Source organism: Mesocricetus auratus, unplaced genomic scaffold (assembly GCF_017639785.1).
Source record: "Mesocricetus auratus isolate SY011 unplaced genomic scaffold, BCM_Maur_2.0 Super-Scaffold_100040, whole genome shotgun sequence".
Lineage (NCBI taxonomy): Eukaryota > Metazoa > Chordata > Mammalia > Rodentia > Cricetidae > Mesocricetus > Mesocricetus auratus.
This window is the reverse complement of record NW_024429217.1, coordinates 507,224-513,214: the sequence shown is the minus strand read 5'-3', so window position 1 is coordinate 513,214 and position 5,991 is coordinate 507,224. Positions and strand designations below refer to the sequence as shown.

The 5,991-nt window shown below is 40.3% G+C and overlaps 2 pseudogenes; both read left to right on the top strand.

Moving 5' to 3' along the window:
- The first annotated feature begins 240 nt into the window (after positions 1-240).
- On the top strand, positions 241-1,163 carry LOC101830710 (annotated as a pseudogene).
- A 288-nt stretch (positions 1,164-1,451) lies between these two features.
- Positions 1,452-4,810, top strand: LOC101824512 (annotated as a pseudogene).
- Positions 4,811-5,991: the final 1,181 nt, after the last annotated feature.

Below are 5,991 nucleotides of genomic sequence, written 5' to 3'. Positions count from 1 at the left end.
TGTAAAGAAGAATTTAAGCTAATGAGTTTAAAATAAAAGGCAGATTTGTTTTAACAAATGACTGAAAAGTTAGTCATTTTAAAAGAACCAGTTGATCCTTGACTAAGAAAGTCATGATACACTGCATAAATCCATGGGGATAATAATAACTTCATCATAGAGGCAAAGCTGAGATCATTTACAGCTGGATATTCAATGAATTTTATTGTACTACTTTTTTTCAGAAGATAGACAAGCTACATGGAAGCAGACAATCATATAGTCATAGAACGATTCTTCCTTATTGGCCTTTCGGAGGATGCTGAAATTAAATCTGTTCTCTTTGGACTGTTCATGTCCATGTTACTAATTATGATGTTTGGAAATCTTCTGATTATCTTAGTCACTAGCTGTGACTCCCACCTTCACACCACCGTGTACTTTTTCCTCTGCAACCTGTCATTTGTTGACATTTGTTTAACATCTGCTACCATCCCCAAAATGCTGGTGAACATATACATGCACACCATGGAAATCTCCTACGTGGAATGCCTTACTCAAGTATTTTTTTAATAATGTTTTTGGAATGGATAACTTTCTCCTGACCATTATGGCCTATGATCATTTTGTAGCCATCCGCCACCCACTTAACTATGTGGTCATAATGAACCCTCATATCTGTGGCCTCCTGGTTCTTTTGTCTTGGATCATCATGTTCTTTGTTTCCCTGATTCATATGCTACTGATGAAGCAACTTAACTTTTCTATTAGCACTGAAATCCCACATTTCTTTTGTGAACTCACTGAGCTTCTCAGGGTGGCCCACTCTGATACCCACAGAAATAACTTTTTTTGTATTTGGTTACTGACCTGCTAGGTGTTTTTCCTGTCATTGGGATAGCTTTCTCTTATTTTAATATTGTTTCTGCCTTATTAAAAATGTCTTCCATTGGAAACAAGTATAAAGCCTTTTCCACCTCTGTGTAGTTTCCTTATTCTATGAGACAGGATTTGTGGTTCACATTAGCTCTTCTATAGCCCATTCTTCCCAGAGAAACACAATCACCTCAATAATGTACACTGTTGTCACTCCCATGCTGAACCCCTTCATCTATAGCTTGAGAAATAAGGATGTAAAGGGGGCCTTAGGAAGACTCCTCAGAAGAGTCCATTTTTATCCTTGATGAATAACTGACATAAAAGCAAAGGCAATTATTGTGAATTTCAATATGGAGAAAGTTTTCTTCATAAATTTCTACTATTCTCTATTGTTTTACTTTTTTAATGTTTTTATTAGCTTCTTCCAAAAAACCAATCTATTCTCTTTTAATGTTTTCCCCTATATTATAAATCAATTAAAAGGACTGACAAATTTTCTTATACACATTTATGATGATTTGAAGTTGATCTACAGAACTTGTATCAGGAGCTGATCTGATTTTCTCAAAAGGCATTGCTTGGCGGCAGGTGAGATGACTCAGCAGGTATGAAGCTTGCAACACAAGTCTGGTAACATAAACTCAATAACTATTATTTGCTGAAAGGTAGAAACTGAGAATCAACTCCAAAAAGTTGTCTTCTGACCACAATGTGCATGCTATAGCTTTCATATGCACATACACATGTCCATATACAATAAAAATGAATATATTTTTAAAACAAATTTGCTTGAATATTAGTATTCTTTATCATATTTGCATCTTCTTAGGAAACAATCTACCTAGGACAGGGCTCTCATGACAGAACGTGTGTTTCAATAATGGGTAAGTCTGGATGGTTGAAAAAGACAATCTAAAAGAGACACGACAGCCAGGCGGTGATGGTGCACACCTTTAATCCCAGCACTTGGGAGGCAGAGGCAGGCGGATCTCTGTGAGTTCGAGGCCAGGCTGGACTGACAGACTCCAAAACAATACAGAGAAACCCTGTCTCGAAAAACCAAAAAAAAAAGCTAAAAGAGACACGACAGTCTGTCCTGTGGCAGAAGCACAGGCATTATAAAAGTGATTAAACAGGAGGAACTGTGGGGACCCACAGAATTGGCTCTATTCCATTTTGACTTAAGGTCAGAGAGTTTTTCTCCTCCAGGGAGAAGCAAGAAAGATGTTTGACCTAAGATGCAACAGAATGTCAGGTGTAAGGTGTGGTTGCTGCATGCCCTGTATAAATAACAGAATACTTAACTCAGGATATAATTACATGATATTTCAGGTAATGAAGAGATAATTACTCTTTTCATTCCTTGTATCATTGGAAAAGGAAGACTTTATAAAATTTTGAATGTTAAAACTTAGGCATACAAATGTACATTTGGTGCCCAACCCACAATGAAGGATGTTCTATCAGCCTGGACATTTGGGGGAGAGTCTATGTCCTGCCCTGAATAAAATGACAGATTCTGGATATCCCCCATGGAGGGCCTTACCCTCCCTAGGGAACATAGTGAGAATTGGGTGGGAGGTTGGGGGTGTTGCTGGGGGGGGCATGGGAATTGTTGAGGGATAGGGACATGTGGAGCAACCTTGTTTCTAATGGAAATAAAAAATCCAAAGAAACTTAGGTGGATTCAGTATTTACTGAATGCCCTCCCAATTCTATCTCTTCTTTCTTGCTTGCTTTGTTCCTCAAATTTTACTCCCCTTCTCAGGTACAAACCTAGATTAGCTGGCAGGTCCAGACCACTTGTCACTTTTTACTTTCTAATGTATAAAACTTCAACTCCCTTAAATTTCTTGCCAAACATGTTAATTTCAAATCACTAAAAGTATATTAATATAAGGTTTCTAGCTCTTAGAAGAACTCTGTAATTTCCAACTTTTCTGGTATTAGAATAGAAACAAGTAGAGAGACACTATCCTTTGAGATGAGTGATGTTGGAAAGACCCTGAAGCTCTCTCTTCTACTTTCTGGCCCAGTCAAGGTCTCAAAGGAAGCTCTTTCTTTTAATATCCAAATAAACAGTGTTTATACAAAAACCCCAAAGACTTTTAAAGGCAGAAATAAAGTGGTAAATGTGGTGGATTGAAGACAGTTACTGCTACACTGGGGAGGATATTGTAGAGAATTCACATTATAGACTATACCAGGAGAAAGATTATTCAAGGATTTTCTGGTGTCATATGGCAATGAGCTCTGTGGGTCTCCATTTTTATGAATAGAGTGAGATTTTTGGGGTTTTTTTTGGTTTTTTTTTTGTTTTTTATGTACAATATCCTGAAATGTTACAACACAATGTAAAGGAGAGCAGTCTAAATTGGCAAGGTTAAAGTTCTGGGACATAAGCATGATCCCTTATACATGTAATTTTTATGATTCCAATTTCTGCCATGTAGGTGCTCATCATTTTAGCCAGAATCATGCAAATAAACACAGTCCTGTTTGATGAAAAATAAGATATTGTCTCTGCCACTTGACCTAAGTGACTCCCTGAGACACAGACTATGACTGCACATAGAGGACCAAAGAGGTAAGGCACCAGCCTACCAGTTTGATAGAACAACCTCGAGGTGCTAGCCATTAGGGAAAACCCCAGTCCCTTCCCCCACCCACCTCAGCCACACTAGCAGGTCAGCTGGGAAGCTTCCTGCTTGCAGGCTGCTCCAGCAATACCCCATCAGACCCTTGTTAACTACAAATCTCACTCTGCCCTCAAACTCACCCACCTACTCCTGAAGTGTAGTAGTGACAGTGATGAGATGGTCCACTTGGTCAAGCCTTCCACACTGTACAAGCAGAATCTTGAGCTTGATGTAGAGATGGTGAAAAGAAGAAAGGGTCGCGCTTGGAAGATTCTCATCTCTTGCCCATGTCTCTGTCTGTCCAGTGTCTATCTGCCCTGATGGTAGATAAGGAGACCATGTGCCTGTCTGAAGCTGTCAATTCCAGGCCCGTAGAGAGCATTCACCCTCAGGATGAGTTCTGACCCTCCATGTATATTGAGATGGAACATGAAATGACTGATGTTGGAAGGATATGGCTGAGTCACCTGTAGTGGAACCAAGAAAGGAAGGAGTGGGAGATGGTGCTCACCTGCTCACTAGACAGTGTCCTCACTGCTGCTGGCAGCTGTGATGTAGTACATGTTGCCTATAAAAAGAGGATCTCTTGGTGTCCTCTAGCTGTGGTCGCATCTTCTCCCATTTCAGATCTCTACGTTGCATTACATGGGCCCCTACATCACGGCACTCACTGCTGTGGTCACATTTTCTGTTTGGGATGTTCACAGTCAGGTAGTTGTAGTTATAGAAGAGTCTACAGTTCATCTTGTTGGGAAATGATATGATGGTGTCACAGATCTTGCTAACACAGCATGGAATCCCATTGATGAACTCATCTGATGGGAAACGCTACTGCTTTAATCCATCACTCTCCACATGGAACCTGGCTTCTGACAGGCAAGATTCACTGGCAAAGTGTGCAGACTTCAGGAACAACCTGTCATCTCAGGACTGTTAGCCATAATTCAGGGCCTGCAGCCTGGCAAGCAGCCTGGTTGTTCTCTATGCCTCAGATGGTACAGCAGGAGACTATGTTGGTTTACCTAAAGAAAGAGGTTTCTCAGGACTTACCCTCCAATCACGCCACAATTACCACCATTGGCTCCTCCTCTATACTCGGTACCTTGTGCATGAAGGGTTTGAATATCTACTCCAAGAAATATGCAAGAATTTGCTGAGTCTGTTCTGCTAGAAGCCTGTGGGTGTCAACAGTAATGGGTCTGCAGAAGAGAGAGCTACTGAAGGAACTGCTACGGGTCATTGGGCAGAATCTCTGATTCCAGCATAACTTTACTGAATGCTAGAAACAGCTGGATATTCTGAGAGACAGGTAGCCTGCCCTGGCTTGCCCCAGCTTCAGCAGAGGCAGAGTCACAGTTTTGTCACTGGCAGGTACCAGCAGCTAGCCCCCACATGTCAGGGTGGGAGTGGGAAGAGAGAAATTGGCAGAAGGTGTATTATGTTGCATCAGCTGTGTTGCACACAGTTCCTTGGGTGGACATACCCTATGTCTCAGGCCTGGGATGACTCCAAAATGGACCGAATGTCTTTCCATACAGGCCCCGCTAGCACCGAGGTTTTGCCTCTCTGCCTTGGTGCCATCAGTGATCTCCTCGGTCTGTCTCAAGCTCAGCCAAAGACAGACACTGGCTCCTGCCCCGGCAGGTGCTGTGCTGCTTTGGCTTTGAAGACATTTGTGAAAGCAAGAGACTGGGAGCATTAGCAGTCAGCAGAAGTACCTGAAGCCTGTGTAAAAACAAAGCTGTTCTGACACATGGACTATTTTTGTACTAGAATTTGCTAATTTGCAATACAGAGATTCTTTTGGTCGATCAGGATATTCCTATACATAACTTGGAAATTGGTCACTCTAATTATGACTGATACACTGAAAAAATAATTATACTGAAATTAATTTATATGTTGCCATTTGGTTTAATATACAGTAACACAACAGCCAACATCAAACTAGAGAAATTCAAAGAAATCACATTGAAATCAGGAACAAGTCAAGACTGTCTATTCTCCCCATACCTATTCAACATTGTATTTGAAGTTCTAGCTAGAGCAATAAGACAACAAAAGGAGATCAAGGGGATGCACATTGGAAAAGAGGAAATCCAGCTCTATCTATTTGCTGGTGATATGATAGCTTATATAAGAGACCCCCAAAACTTCTACCAGACAACTCCCACAACTGAAAACACTTTCAGCAATGTAGCAGGATAGAACATGAACCAAAAAAGAAATCAATAGCCCTCATATATAAATTAAAAAAGATCTGAGAAAGAAATAAAACATATTACCCTTTACAATAGAAAAATAATAAAAATATCTTGTGGTAATGCTAGCCAAAGAAGTGAAAGACCTGTATGACTATAACTTTAAGGCTTTGAAGAAAGGAACTGAAAACTATGTGAGAAAATGGAAAGATCTTCCATGATCTTGAATAGATAGTATGTACATAGTAAAAATGGCAATGCTACCAAAAGTAATCTACAGATTCATTGCAATC